Source organism: Ictidomys tridecemlineatus, chromosome 9 (assembly GCF_052094955.1).
Source record: "Ictidomys tridecemlineatus isolate mIctTri1 chromosome 9, mIctTri1.hap1, whole genome shotgun sequence".
NCBI lineage: Eukaryota > Metazoa > Chordata > Mammalia > Rodentia > Sciuridae > Ictidomys > Ictidomys tridecemlineatus.
Window position 1 is genome coordinate 30,550,982 of NC_135485.1, and position 16,801 is coordinate 30,567,782.

The 16,801-nt window shown below is 38.6% G+C and overlaps 1 protein-coding gene across 10 annotated transcripts in view; it reads right to left on the reverse strand.

Annotated features, from left to right (window-relative positions):
• Rbm47 (RNA binding motif protein 47) overlaps positions 1 to 16,801 on the reverse strand; it is a 161,806-nt gene that overhangs the window by 23,865 nt on the left and 121,140 nt on the right. For all 10 annotated transcript variants that reach the window (XM_040292522.2, XM_078021219.1, XM_021722745.3 and 7 more), the window contains one exon: positions 10,619 to 10,736. The gene's annotated coding sequence lies outside the window, so the exon portion shown is untranslated. The remainder of the gene's footprint in view (positions 1 to 10,618; positions 10,737 to 16,801) is intronic.

Genomic DNA, 16,801 nt, shown 5'->3' on the forward strand with positions numbered 1-16,801 from the left:
GCATACACAAGGATGTTACAGGATTAACTGTAACATCAAAATCTACTTATTGAGTACTTCTATCAGTAAGACTTTTGCCAACTGCCAACATTTAACACAGTCAAATAATTTCAAAAGAGGGCTCAATGCTACTGCATGTCTTGTATTTCTGTAAAAGTGACTGTAGAGTGTATTTCACTTACACGCAGAGATACAGAGTCCACTAAAAGAAACTGATGGCTTAAAGGCAATCCTCCCTGAAAGAAGATTGTCCAGAAATCACCTCTGGAAGCGTTTCCTTAATGTGTGATTTAAAACTCTCAAGTGGGTGAGAGCGCCTGTGTTTTGAACCCTTATTATGAGAACAAGACATCTTATGGAAGTTTTCATTTTTTTATGACATTTCTAGGAGAGGTTTAAAAGGCAGGCTCTAGAGAAAGGATTAGTAAACTATAGCCAGGGGCTGAATTTGCCTCCACAGCTATTTTTCATACAGTTTTACTGGAGCGCAGCCACACCATCTGTTTATATACTGTCTGTGGCTGCTTCCATGTGACAGTGGCATAGTGGAGTAGTTTCAGCAGAATCTGTATGGCTCGCAAAGTCTAAAATATTTACTGTCTGGCCTTTTACTGCAAACAATTGCCCAATTCCAGAGTTCAATTCCTTGAGCGGGAGGCCCGGCTTTTCAACAGCTATATACGATACTGGTAAATTATTTAAAGTCTCGGTACCTTATTATCCTCATCTGCAGAATGACTATAGTGACAATGATAATTAGGATCTCAAAATAGTATTTTATTTATTACTCACAGTAACTATCTGCCAAGTGCTTAGGCCAAAACCAAGGACCTATCAAGAGTTGATAAATGTTAGTTATTATTGTCCCTTTTAAAGATCAGGGGATTGATGCTAGGTGCAGCGGTATAGGTCTGTAATCCCAGAGGTTCAGGAGGCTGAGGCAGGAGAATCACAATTTCAAAGCCAGGCTCAGCAACTTAAAGAGCCCTAAGCAACTTAGTGAGGCCCTGTCTCAAAATAAAAAAAAATAAAAGGAGAGGAGACTAAAAAGAAGAAGAAAAAGAAGGAGGAGGAAGAGGAGGAGGAGGAAGTTCAAGAGATTGAGGCTCAATGAGTTAAATAACTTGAACAAGGTCAAGGTCACAGAACTGAGGCACAGGTGGATCTGATGACAAAACCCAAACTCTTTCTACCATGACATTCTTTACTTCTTTCTTCCATAGCAGGTTTAGCTATAGTCAGTGTTAACAGAATAAAACCATTATTAGTGAGAAATGGTCATTACCTGACACAGTCAAAGGAAATTAATATACAGATTTAATTTCAAGTTGTTGGGAAGTTATTCCTTACCATCACACCCCACTTCACCTCCCCGCCCCCCGTCACCGACCTTCAAAGTGTCCAAGGAGTTCTGTAGAATGTTCCATAGCTATTTCTGGCCCCTTGTAAAACAGTTAACATTTCAAACTATATTTCTAGAATTAATAACCTATGGAATTAAATTCTTAAGGGGAAGTATTTAAGGACTAGAAGTCCATGATCCAAAAGTCTTAAGTGGGAACGTGGGACCATGAAGAAGCAGTGTGGATGGCCAGGCTGCTGGGCTTCATATCCGAGCCCTGCCCCTGGAGGAACAAGGCCCTCACCTAAGTCACTGAACCCTCCTGAGCCTCACTCTCACCATCTATAAAATGGTAGTGATAATAATATTAAGAACAATGCAAAGGAGTAAAGGAGATGATGCAGAGAAAATTGAGGGAAAAAATACCTGGCAACAGTAAATTCCCAGAGTCTTTTATTCCTATTATTTCAGTTGATCAAAAAAAGTAAATACTTTTAGGCATCTTCTTTTTGTAGAGAATTATGTAGCCATAGAAGTACCAGTTACTTGCTTGACCATATAGTTTTGTGGTGTGTGTGTGTGTGTGTGTGTGTGTGTGTGTGTGTGTGTGTGTGTTGTATGTAGTGCTGGGATGGAACTGGGAGCCTTGTACTTGCTAGGCTAGACCACTGAGCTACACCCCTAACCTAACAATATGATTTTTTAAAAAGTTTTAAAATGGCTGGAGGTGTGGCTCAGTGGTAGAATGCTTGCCTGGCAAATGTGAAGTCCTGGGTTTGATCCTCAGCACCACATATAAACAAACAAACAAATAAATAAATAAATTTTAAAGAAGCCGAGAGTTGGGGCCAGGTGTTGTGGCTCAGTGGTAGAACACTTGCCTAGCATGGGTGAGGCGCTGGGTTCGATCCTCGGCACCACATAAAAATAAAAACAAATAAAATAAAGGTATTGTGTCCATCTACAACTAAAAAAATTTAAAAAAGAAAAATCTGAGACTATTTATTCCCAAATGTACATAGACAAAGTAGAAAAGAACTTGTAAATAATGTAAATATTACCTTCTAAATTTATATGACAAAGTGCTGTAAGCTGCTAGACATGTGATTGTATGCTATATATATATTTTTTAAAAAAACTAATGATTATGCAAAAAGCAAATTCCATGTTCTTTTTTTATATTTGTCCAATCCTGTAAATATTGTGTTCTTTTCATCACTACTTGGTGTGAGTGCACTAGAGGTGTCTACTCAGTGAAAGTAGTAGTAGATTCTGAATATTGCTATTTGAAGTATGTCAAATTTACTAAAGCAAGTTTAACAAAGAAATCTGGGTATAGAATTTCTGGAATAATTTTATGTACCAATATTTGAATATATGAATTGTTGGCTTTATGATAAAATAATCTTTAATTCATAATAAAATTCTATAGAAAAGAAATTCCACATGTCATTTAGAATAATTCAAGTGACTGAAACATTAATCTCTATCTACTCTATCCATCCAACTATATTTTCCCTGTATATACCTTTCCCCATATCTACCTTTATACCTATAGTACTGTGCAAAAGTATCAGTCCCGTTTTCTTTCTTCCTTTTTTTTTTTGGTACTAAGGATTGAACCTAGAGGTGCTAAGTTGTTAAGGCATCACAAAGTTGCTGAGGCTGTCCTTGAACTCATGATCCTCCTGTCTCAGCCTCCGGAGCCACTGGGATTACAAGCATGTGCCACAGCATTCAGCTTTTTTTAAAAAAAATATTTAGTTGCAGATGGACACAGTACCTTTATTTATTTATCTTTATGTGGTGCTGAGGATCGAACACCAGGGCCTCACCCATGCTAGACAGGCGCTCTACCACTGAGCCACAACCTCAGCCCTGTTGGTTTGTTTTTTGAGATGAGGTCTCACTATGTTGCTCAGGCAGGTCTCAAATTCCTGAGCTCAAGTGATCCTCTTGAGTGCTTTCATTTTCCTGATGGAGAATTTGAGAACAAGGGTGATTATGAGCAAACCACAACTAGATGATAGGTAACTTGGGATTATAATTTAATAAAGAAGCCCTAAGCTTTGGGATGATAGTCTCTAGTTTAACTTTAACTTGGCAAAAGAATCATATTTAAGATAAAATCAAACCCAGAGAGTTAAAACAAGAGTGGAGTTTCAGATATACGGCTTTAAAAAAAAAAAAAAAAACAACTAAAATTGATGCATAGATGGTATTTTTCATTTGTGAGGTTTCTGGAATTTATACCAAAACAAATTCAGAAAGAGAACTTCCCCAAATGTAAGCTGATGTAGTCATTAATTATGATGGTGTGTGAATGCTATTCTTTTCCTTCTAGCTGCAAACTATATTAGCAATTTGGAAGTAGTAGTTATACAGGAATAACGAGGCCTATGGTTACTCTGTCCTATTATCCACGGTTCCACGTTCCCTAGAATATGTTCCAGTATTACCTTTTTATGGTATGTCAGCTAATAGTACACAAGAATATTACAGGTCTCTTTGTAAGAAAAATGACAAATTGCCTGACTTGTAATAAAGGCTCTGACAGAGTGACATAGTCAAACATTAGCTTCAGTCTTAGGTGTGACCTTATGATTTTATTTAGTTAACATTAGTCATTTCAGTTGTAACTCTGAAACAATATCTGCTACTGCAGGAATTTTTTTTTTTTTAAGCCACCACATCCTGTCTAATGTAAAGGTCCTTATATTTCACTGGTCAGTGTCTCGAGGCAATAGCTACAGTCAAGTAGCATTTCCTCGGGAATATTCCCAAGATTGAACAAGCCACGGGGTACTTTCTTCTATAAATGTTTGAGTTGAAAGCAGGGTATTTTTGAAGTTAAAAATACTTTCCATTATAGGGGCTGGGATTATAGCTCAGTGAGGGAGTGCTTGCCTCACACATGTGAGGCACTGGGTTTGATCTTTAGCATCACATAAAAATAAATAAAATAAAGTAAAAATATTGCAACCAATTTAAAAAAAATTATAAAAAAACATTTTCAACTACTACCATATTTTATGACAATATAACTGTAATTGGAACTTCATGAGAAAAATTAAAAAGAAAGTGAACTTTCTAGTGGGAGACAACTAAAAGGCAATATGAAAAGATGTGGGAAGGTGTGGCATTGAGTTAGAGTCCCCTTCTCCCTGGAAGGTCTTACTCCTGAGCAGTTCTGTACCCATGATGGGTCCTATTAGAAGCACATCTCAAGTTAATCTGATGAGGACCCTATGATATAGAAATTTACACACACACACACCCCCCCTGAAATCCAAGGTTCTCAGTACAATAATGTCAGTCACATATCTCTCTTTCCACACCCACTCAAGTGTGCCACACAGGGGAACAACGTCCTGTGCTGCTAAGAGTAAAAGCTGGAGAAACTGCCTAAGGAGGTCTGGACTTCACGTGGGAGACCACCTCCCCATACACTCTTCCTTTCCTATTCTTTTTCCTGTTAATGTTTTTTCCTCTCTCATCTTAAATTCTCGTTTAATATCCCTGTTTTTCAAATGTAATTACCTTGGTTAATAAGTACCCAGAGAAACGTGTGGGAATACAGTGATGCTCGTGTCTGATTAGCTGTTTGCATTAGTCCCTGTTTAAATAAATTCCGAAGAACCCCCCCCCCAAACACTTTCTAATGAGTATTCACCACTTAAACAAAGGTAGTCATACAGGGTTTTAAAACTCGGAAAGGAAGAGAGTTCGTCAACGAAAAACCACTGAAGGGCTAAATTTATATGTAAATAAATTTTGGAGGTGGAAATTGTAGATATTTGGAAAACACAAAGAGCTCTATTTATTTCTGAGGAAAGATATGAAAAGGAGAAGAAAAAAGAAAGGGAAGAAGGGAAGGAAAACCAGTTTGCCAAGTCTCCATAATTTAACTAGGCAGTTCAAGGTAGTCGGATTTCCAGCTTTATAGTTCTAGAAAGCAGAATTAGAGTAATTAAAGAAATTCATGAAATATGCACCTAAGAATGGAAACAAATAGAAAAGACATATTGAGGGTTTTACTGAACCTAGAGTATTTAGAATGAAATGTTCAAATGTCAGGAAGATACATTAAACTCCTGGAACTATTTTATTGGAGTTTATTTGCCATTCACATCTTACATACTCTATACTTCCAGTGTATGCACTTGGAGTTAATATTTCAATTGAAAAACTAAGATGCCAATAAAAATGCCCCTGATTTGAGTTAATCATTTATTTCCAGTCTCTTAGGGAAATACTGGATATTCTTTGAATTGATAAGGTGAGAAATGAATTTAATGCTTCAAGGGAAACACAGTATACCAATCCTGCGAATTATTTTTAGAAAGCGTGGGCTATCTTATCCCATCCTTCATCAGAAAATTTAATTGGCTGTTATTTCCTCTTTTTCCCAATCACCTTTTATGGCAAAGAGAAAATGGGAACGTACAGTGGCTTATAAACCAGTCCTCATGAACACCAAAAGAGGGGTGAGGCCAGTCAGAGTGTGTTCCTCAGAGGTCCTGAAGACAGTGTCTTAATAAATTCGACATTAGTTTCTTGGAATTTGGACACCTACATGCCAATGCTAAGTGTTCTAATGTCGAAACTCTAATTGTGAATCTTGCTCCTGTGGAGAATCCTGCAACTGTCGGTCAGTTATCTCCAAGTCCATCGGAGCGCAGCCAGCTCCACACAGACCTTTGGTACGAGGTGGGGCAGCTCTCACAACCTGGGCTTGCTTCTTCCTTCTCAAGATTCTGCAACGGGAGGCTGGGCAGACCTTTGCATTTTATATTGGAAACACACCTCGCTTCTGTCCACAGTAAAAGAGAACTGGGACACTGCTTTGGAAGCACAGTTTGCCCATATAAAATTGTGGCTAAGCGAGTTCGGTTTCTCTGAAATAGCATGAAGAGTAATTTATTTTTGTTCAAAAGGTGTTTTTATCTATTGTAGCTCTCGACTCACAAACACATTTAGTATGTCCTCTTTTCTTCCCTCCACTGACAAATATATGAACGTACCTCCCTCTCTCTCTCTCTCTCTCTCTCTCTCTCTCTCACACACACACACACACACACACACACACACTCTTTTGTCTAAACCTAAAACACTGTCTACTTTTGGCATTCTTTGGTTGGAGATTTCATCAGGCATGTTTACATCCGAATGCTCACTGATCCCAACCTGGCCTCACTGCGGTATCCTAGCTACGTGGGCCATCAGCTCCCAAACGTTTCAGCTTTCTCTTTCCTCTCTGCTGGGAAACACCCCAGCCTACACCAAGAGAAAAATAACTCAGGTGAATGTGGAGTATGAATAGTTACATCCTTTGCTTTCTTGGCTGACACATGCTTTCAACAAAACTCTATGGGATTGAAAAAGACATATTTAAAAAGAATCCTGGTGGCCAAGCCTGGGGCTCACCTGTAATCCCTGTGATTTGGGAGCCTGAGTAGAAGAATGCAAGTTTGAGGCCAGTCTTGGCAACTTATCGAGAGCCTATCTCAGAATAAAAAGGTCTGGGGATGTAGCTCAGTGGTAAAATGACCCTGGGTTCAACCCCAATATCAGAGGGCAGGGAGAACTGGCTCTAATTGTGCACCAGATACAAAATTAACACAAAATCGATCAAAGACCTAAATGTAGGTGCTAAAACTAGAAAGTTCTTTAAAAAAAAAATTAGAAGGGAAAGTTTCATGACATTGGACTTATCTGTGACTTCTTGGATGACATGAAAACATAAGCCATGTACGAAAAACAGATTGGATTTCATCAAAATTAAGCTTTTCTGCATCAAAGGACTCATAAAGAGAGGAAAGATGTACCCCATGGTGTGGGAGAAAATATTGCAAATCCTGTCTGATGAATAATTACTATCCAGAATATATGAAGAACTCCTACAAGTCAAAACAAAAACAGCAACAACCAAACTGAAAAATAGGCAAAGGGCTTGAATAGACATTTCTCCAAAGGAGATCTTTACATGAACAATAAGTGCCTGAAAAGTTGTTCAATGTTAGTGATCATTAGGGAAATGTCAATCAAAGCCACAGTGATAGTTATCATTGTAATGAGTTTGAAATAATCTATCTCAAAACAAAACTAAAAAAAACCATTGTGACAGGTATGTGCAGAAACTGGACCCTTGTACTTTCAGTTGGGAATATAAAATGGTGCAGCCACAGTGGAAAATACTAATGGTGGTGCCTTAAAAACAAATGATTTCCAACAATGGAAATATCACAGCAACTCCATTACTGGGAATGGACCCAAAATAATTTAAAGCAGGACTCAAGTAGATATTTGTACACCAATGTTCATGGTAATGTTATTCACAAAAGTGAAAAAATGGAAACAACCCAAATGTTCATTGATGAATGAATGGATTAACAAAATGTGGTACATACATAAAGTGGAACCTTATATATTTTTAGATTCTATAAATCTTGGAGACACTGTGCCAAGTGAAATAGGCTAGTTACACACAAAAGGACAAATGATCCCACTTATATGAGGTATCTAGAGTGTTTAAATTGACAGAGATACAAATCAACATGGTGGAGGAAGGGAGGGAGAAACAGGGAGTTACCAATTAATGGGTGCACAGTTGCAGTTTGGGAAGATGAAAAATTCTAGAGATGATTAGAGATGTTTGCACAGTAATGCAACTTAATGCCACTGAAATGTATAACTAAAGATAGTTAAAAGATAAATTCTGTAGATATTTTGCCTCTTCACACACAAATCCAGGAGAGTCAGGAAGATTAATATATAGAATTAAAGGGAACAAGGAGTACAGCTTTCCAAGAGAAAATGGAAACATGATCACAGGAAAATGATCTTTCAGTTTATGCAGTTATACAATTTTAACATTCCTGGTTGGGCAGTGGTAATAGGATCAATGAACATTCATGAATTTAAATATTTACTTTCTAAATGTGCTTGTTGTGTCCTGAAGTTTGAAAACTTGATAAAAATTTGTGTTCAGTGCAGGTGTGAATTTTTAGTGTGTTTGTGTGTGTATGTGCACACGCATGCATACACACATGTGCATAGTTTTGGGAACAAAGGTGCCAGGTAAGGGAGAGGATTAGGCAGTAATAATCTTGGAATCTATCATTTTAAGAATCCATTCATGCTAGGCACAGTGGTGCTTGAGTGAAATCTCAGTGACTCAGGAGGCTGAGGCAGGAAGATTGCAAGTTTGGAGGTCAGCCTCAGCAACTTAGCAAGACCATCAGCAATTTAGCAAGACCCTGTCTTCAATTTTTTTTTTTTTTTAAAGGACTGGTGGTGTAGTTCAGTGGTAAAGTGCCCCTGGGTTCAATTCCCAGTTAAAAAAAAAAAATCTAGTCATGATTCTGTCTTTGAAGCCAGAGACCAAGCTTTCCCTTGCTTTGGGGGTCCTCATCATTTGGTACTTTATCTACTACTTTTGAATTACAGAATATTGGAGCTGAAAGAAGACTTCTAGGTCATCTTGAAGGATTTCCCCCATTGTTTTACTTTTATATTTTTTAAAAAAATGATTAGCTTAAAACAAAATTTCCTAATATTTAGTGTTAAGAAATGTTTCTCTCCTAAACAGATGGTGTTCAGTGCACATCATGCAGTTCACAATTCAGTGCAGCCATCGATAAAATCTTTATTGGTATCTTCAACACCTCATGCACACGTGTGTGTGTGTGTGTGTGTGTGTGTGTGTGTGTGTGTGTGTGTGTGTAGCTTTTTTTCTTTAACTGAAAAATATCCACAGAGGACCTGAGGTTCAAGTTGGGCCTCTCACTTCAAAGAAGAGCACAGGGCTAGAGAAGTCAATGACCTATCCAAGGGCATGTATTTTTGATTTAGTTTGTCTGGATCTACCAACTGGATATGAAGCTTCTCAAAGACAATAAAAAGACCTTCTTTTGTTGTCTTGACACACAACCCACAGTGGTGGTAATAATACCACGAGAACGAACGTAAGCTTCACCCCTGTTTTTTCCTATGGATAGATCCAAGAGACTGCAGTTGACATGTGGGGTGGATGGGGTGCTGCTGTCTTCTATTTAGTCCACCTGAGTTTGGCCAGGGGTAGGGCATATAAAGGAGAAGGAGTAGGCTTTTCTTTTCAAGGTTTCCATAGAAATATTTATGGTTTTAAACCTTAAATTGGTAATACTTGTTTTTTTACATATGTTCATAAAAATTAACATTGTCACATATGATGGGTGGGGACAGGTGGAACAGTGAGTATAATTTGATGTTTCTAGAAGACAGTTTGACCACATAAAGAATTTTACAGTGATAGTTCGTTCTTGTTAGCCCAGTGATTCCATCTGCAGAAACTTATAATCAGAGACGCGAGCTAAGATTTAGACCCAAGTACATTCACTATGATGGTATTTACTATATAGTGCAATGAATACATAATATGTATTTATGCGTAATATAATAAATATAAATATTCAATATGGATGGCTTATAAAAATACAGCACTGCCATAAACTTAGGATATCTAATGTTTTCTATCACGTTAACTTGCTAAATAATACTTAAAAGACACATAAGAAAATTAAACAAATCAACAAACAAAATAGGAATAAATATGCTGTAATGTTGATTGTAGTTATCTTTAAATTATGAGATGTTTTATATTTTTCTATAATTTCCATATTCTTTATTTTTTTTCTTCTTATAAAAGAAAGAAAAAAACATTTCAAAGGGGAGAAAAAAGAGTTAGCTCTGAGTCCCTGAATTCAAAGAACCAAATCTAAAACCCAGACTAGAAGATACAAGAAAAAGGGACCTGCATTGTTTGGCGGGGCTGCTGAGCAGGGCAGTGTCGCAAGAGCCCTTCCCTGACACACAGGGACCTGTGGCCTCCACTTCCTGGAGCTGGGTGAGGGCTGAGGCCGCGGCTGGGGAGGTGACATTGGCAGAGCTACTCTCTTGTTCTCCCCTTCCTGTCTGAGCACATCTCTTTCTTTGGGATTGGAGTTAAGAGCCATATTTATAAGCCTCACAAGTTATTCCTTGTCTCTTCGCTCCTAAGATGTTCACACAGATAGCAGCAGTTGTTTCCTCAGAGGCCACAAGAAGTAAAGTGTACCAAAAACTAAGGACTTACATTGTGGGTTCAAAGTGTCTGAGCATGATGTGCAATGCACCACTAATGCCGTCACATAAACACATGCCGGGACACGCTGCCTAGGCAGCAGATAGCTGGTGGAACAGGAGGAGGTTTTATGTTTTTACTTAAGTGGAAAGGATGCTGGGATGTGTACTCACCAAAAGCCACCAATTCAATAGGTCTGTTCCTTTAGAAGATGATGGGCAGGTAAATTCAGGCAGCTTGCTTGCTTGAGAGTTGTCCGTTCAATTTTTGGAGTGCCCTTTGAGGCCAATCCTAAAGGGTTAAGAGAGAAAAACAAATGTTAGAAATGTTTTGTATGCCACCAAGTTTCGTAGGTGAAATTGGGGGACCATGTTCTTTAGAAATGAACTAGCATTACTCCAATGAGCATGTTCTCTACAAACCAAGAACTATAACCCTCTTCAAGGATGGCCTTGAAGAAATGGGAAGTAGTGATCAGAAAGTGACCAGTTTCTTCCACTTGATGTATATTTCTCTTTAGACACCCATGACTTCAAGATAGACATAGTGTTGACGAAGGAATACAGACGTAGCCTCTATTTTATGCTCAAAGACTCACAAAAAGAAGAGCTCATATCCTTTATAGAGATAAAAATATCTAGTTCCTGGGCCTCCCCACTCCACCTGGGGGCTTATGTTCTACATCACTAATAGATCATCATACTCATCCTCCAGAATCCAGAGAAGGCCCCCCAAACCACTGAGACAAGGACTTCAGGTATTGACCTCCAATTACTCAGAGCTGTTATGAAAGTGACTTACTATTCTGGTCTAAAATGCACAGTTAAGACTCTTCTGAGGATGCTTTTTGCAGAGAGAGGGCTATGAAAATATTACTTGAGGTTCTAGGATAATCTTAAAAGTCAATTTGCAGAAAATGGTCCAATCAAGGGGACCTAAAGGTTAAAAGTATTTTAGATAAAGCATTAGAATATACCTTCAGCTCAAAATTCAACTTTAATTTCCTATCTGGAAATACCATCTACCTGACCCTCCCACCATGAAAGCCAATTGACAGTGTGTGTCCAAATGCCCAGGGCTCAACACGGCCCTGTGAGAGCAGCGCCAGCCTGGGAGCTAGAAGAATAGTTTTAATTCTAAGTCAGCCGTGCCCTTGCTCCGTGACCTTGGCAAATGTCATTTGCCAAACCATAGTTCCCTCCCTCCTCGAAAGAATAAAGGAATTGGATTAATCATAGTTTTTAGACAGCTTTTGTTTTTGTGTGATTTTATTTCGCTTTGATTTTTAGTTGTAGCACCTATTTTTCCACTGGAAATTTACCTAGGTGTATAAACCAACCAAACAGAAGCCTGGTTGAAGTGGAGGTGGGTGATGATGGGACGCCTCCATCACCCCACTGTGGTCCATGGGGTCACCCATCATAGGGCCACCACAGGGCAGCACAGGGCCTTTAGGCCTCAACAGAGCACAGCTCAGAACCCCTGGGTTAAATGCCCTCTAGAGTCAGTTACAAGTCAAAATTATTCAGCCATAATGATCTTTACTAGAATGATCATTTCTTAGTAGGATCCATAACCTCATGGAAACATAAACAATAATCTGAACCAGGACCTAGTCTTAATCCTTATCATCGATGATCTCCTCAAAGGGGTGGGGAGAGTCACAACCTCAAATTACAGAGCGGTAACTGTTAATTTACTTTTCAAGTGTATGATCCTGACCCAGCACTGAGACGGATGATTCCTGAAATGCAGCAGCTCACATAGTACCTAATAGCCAGCATCACAGTGTGACCAAAAGTATGAAAATGAAAACGCAAATTACAAGGTGCATCTTAAAATTAGCTGTGTAATGTCAAGACAGAGGGACAAAATTAGGCTCCTACATCACTCATTTACTAGGTAGGTGAATCTCGACAAGTTTATTCAAGCTTTTTTGACCCTCCATAAAATGGAGACAATTCAGCACCATTCCTGGCTCATACTATGTGTGCAGAGTTCTGGATTTTTCTCTTGATATAGTGGTAAAGTTCCCCTTTAAAAATGTAATGGCATGGTAATGGACATAGATTCAATGAATCGAAAGCAAATTATTACTGTGTAATGAAACACAGGATTCATATAGTTTGGTGCTATATCATAATAAGAGAAAGAAAGATCACTGATTAGCTATGTAAGTAGCAATTATTTGCTTAGGCTCAATTGCGTATTTCCAGAAAAATCTGATTTTCCAGAATGACTCCTAACACAATCTATTTCATAAAAATTTTAATGCTACTGTTTTTAAGCTACTGTTTTGTCAAGAACCTTCCAATGAAACCCACATGTCACATCCCTCCTGACACAATATTGGGTACCCTAGAGAAACCCAGTTTGAGATTTTACTGTGGAGGGAAAAAAAAAACTTTTATGTCTTACAAAAGTCACCCAGTGGGTAGGAAATAGGTCACTAAGACCTGAGCGGTAAATTCCTAGGGAACTGTGGTTTCCAGAGATTAACTGGTTTCATTATTCAGTCCAGCCCGACTTTACACCCTGTACTGTGAAGCTGCTATGGACATTGCTCACTGTATCACCGAGTCTTCAAAAGACCAAATGGGGAAAATTTTGTAGATTTCAGTAAAGGGAAAAGCTACAGTGGGCAGAGAAACTGGTGTCTGTCTTCATTCTTCCCGCATGTGAATCTCAGAGCTGCTCAGGGCTCCCTCTGCATCATGTGGCCGGATCTGAGGGCCAACATTTGTTGGATGCTCATGGCACCATCTCCACTGACCTGACCTGTTTTGGTTGTTTTGGGAGGGGTCCCTCTTCTTTCTGTGTCTTCTCATACCCATACATAGATTGAAAGCTGTTTCAAATCCATGAGATTAATAAATGCATTTTTTACCAAAGGTCCCTTCAGACTAAGGTCAAGTCACGTTCTGTGCTCTGTTCTCTGCTCTCAGTCACAAGCTGGACTAAAAGTATATTTCTCGTCCCTGCCTTCCACTGAGGAATAAAATTTCCACTTCTTGAAAACAGATTATTAAAGATAAACTAATGGCCCACTCCCAGGGATGCTAACTAAAGTATATAGGCTTAAAGCTACCAGGAAGAGGGATGAGGGTCAGACGACAGATTCCTAGTTTCCACTCTGCCCTTGGATCATCTGACCTAGGACATGCCACCAAACTTCCTTAATAAGGCCTAAAGTTGCTGGCTCCTCCTCCAGTCTGACCTGGTGCCATTTTCCTCTCTACACCTGTTGTTCCCAATGCTTCCTGTCCCCCGAATCCTTTGGCTTAGCCAGCTTGTACTCAGCTGTAAATTTCACTCCTAGAAAGCCATCCCTGAAGAGATCCCCACACTGTCACATAATCCCTCCCAGCACTCCTCACAACACTGGGTAGATCTTATGACATGGCTGGTTTATCCCTACAGAGACTGCTAAGGTCATCTGTAGTCAGTTTAATATTCTATTAGGGGAGAATGGAGATCTGTCTTACAGTTATAACCTCAATGTCTCAAGCCCACAGTAGGTGCTTAATTAATTGTTTAATTAATATGAGATGGACTACATTTATAATGGTAAGCACATAACTTTAAAATTGTCATTTATAGTTCATATCATGTTTTTATTCAAAAGTTACTTCTCTGTTTCATAAGAATAAAAAAGTGAAATTTCACCAATATTTTCATTTCTGGGACTAGGGATGATCACTTGCCTAGCATGTGTGAGGCTCTGGGTTCAAGTACTGGAACAAAAAAAATTTTTTTTTAAATTTCTGGTATTTCTAGAAGTATATATTCTAGTGTCTAGAATATATATAATTAAGGGTAGAATTTAGCCTACTTGTAAGGTATCATTAATGGATTTTTTCCAAAGCGCAAATGCTTTTATCCACTTGGCAACATTAAAAAGAAGAAAAAAGAAAAAAAAATCTTCAAGGAAAATAGATGTTCTGGATTTATCTCCTTTTACAGCTGTTGCCATGTGATACCAAATCAGTTATGGAAAAAGAAACCTTCTTAAAAGAGTGCTAGACTTGACACTGAGGAATTTTAAAGTATATTGCCCCGAGACATTCAAAAGGAATGCATCCTGAAAGGTTCCCAAACCACCTCATCCAACTGTGCCACATCCGAGTCTCTCTTGACATGAACAGATAAAAGATCAAGTCTACACCAAATTGGGACGTTATGTGGCCAGGCTAGACTTGGTTACACTAAGTCTTAATAATATTAATAGTGGTAATATCAGGTAATGTTTTTTGCATGTTTATTCTATTCCATGAACTATCCATAGATACCACCATCTTATTTAATTGTTGCTATAACCTCTAGGATTTCACTCACTCTGGAGAAAAGGGGAACTGAGTCACAGCAGCACAGGGAGGCCACCCAACTGCTAGGATCTCTTAGCTGAGTGTCATGAAGCTGGGATTCAAACCCAAGGTATGAGAACAGAATCAGTGTTCTTAATTACTATGTTCTGTGGGAGAATCCAATTGCTTCTGCACCCATTTGGAAGAGTAGAAAATTATAATTTGTGCTATAAAAAAGTTACCAATGGCTAAAATTTGGATCATAAATGTTCCCCAAAGGCTTATATATCAAAGGCTTAGTCCCCAGCCTATAGTTCTCCTGGGAGGTGGCGGAACCTGTAAGAGGTGGGACTTTGTCCTGGGTCTTGGTAAAGGCCAATGGGGCATGCCTTTGAATGGGACAGTGGGGTCCCAGACCCTTCCTCATCCTTTCCTTTTGCTTTCTGGCTATGAGGTGAGCAGCTTTGCTCCACCAAAGGCTCTCCACCTTCATGTGCTGCCCTACCACAGGCCCAAGGTAACAGGGTCAATCAATCATGGACTGGAACCTCCAACCAGGTGAGCCAAAATAAACCTTTTTTCTTTGTCAGTTGATTAACTCAGGCAGTTGGTACAGTAACAGAAAGCTAATGCATAAGCGACTCTATATGTACAGATAAGTTAGAACTAAATGGCAAATCCATGGATTAAGACCCACCATCTTGGGGCTGGGGTTGTGGCTCAGGGGTAGAGTGCTCGCCTAGCCCTGGGTTCGATCCTCAGCACCACATAAAAATAAATAAATAAAATAGTATTAAAAAAAAAAAAAAGACCCACCATCTAAGAATTATTTCAAAAGCCCCAAATATTCAAACTTAAACAGTAAAAACTAAACATAGGAATTCAACTCCTGGGGTGAAGAGTAGAGAATGTCAGTTGCTCACAAGTACCATGGAACCAGAAATACTTGATATTCCAATTGTTCCTGAGATTCTTAAAAAGCCAAGACATCAGGGAAAGTTTGTGAGAAATCAGAGACCCCATGAAGTAAGTAAACGAAGCCTGTAATTTTACTTTCTACTACTGCTTGGTCTACGATCTCTAATCAGACAGTTCTTTCTTGTTACATTTAACAGAATTACCCATTTCTTTCAGTAACCAAGAAAACGAACATACTAAATTCATACCATGGCCATATGATTTTTTAAAAAATCAAGTATTTTTATGTATAATTCAAACTACTAAATTTTTAGGTATGATTCATAATTGGTGGTTATGAGATTATCACTCCCCACCCCTCTTAGTCTTTGTGTGACATTTGACCCTTTTTATAATATGTACCTTGTACCAGTGAAACCTAAGGCACTAGCTAGTTATTCATTAAACTTGGGTGCCAAGGGCTGACTTGTACAAATTACACTGGTAACTGCCCAGCCTGGCCTATGTGCAGAAGTGGAAAAGAGCAATCATCATAGCTGTGAAATTCTGTCATATCGGCAGAATTGAACTACAAATTGCAGCAATTCGTGCCTGACCTCTGATCTGTGAAGTTAAGTCTAAACCTTTGAACCTCAGCTTGGAATTGGGAAACAGCATTTACTTATACTGGAGAAGATGGTTAGCCAGTGTTCTCTGAGGCCAGGGGAATAGTTAACACTGTGACTGCTGGTTTTCCCCCCACCAGCCACTTCCCCACAAGAGTCAATGGGAGCAACGAACATCAATGATGGTAGATGGTGATCTTGAGGGCGACCTCTCAAAGAAGGCATTCTGAACAAGTCTAATAAAAACAGAAAACTTCAAGATGCAAATTTTTTTTAAATGAATGTATCAAAATGAGAATAGGAAATCTGAGATGCTGTAATTGAATATACTGAGTTACATGTGTGCACTAAAAATTTTCATTAAAAATGAGGACAAAAATGAGCTAAAAACTATTTTTAAAAATTTTTCATTCAATATGTTTCAGTAAATGTACTCTAATCTCTGTTCTAAAATGCAAATCCTTAATAAGGTATCTTTGGGAAAAAGTAATCATAGGAAACCAATTATACTTTTTCTTTGAACCCAAAC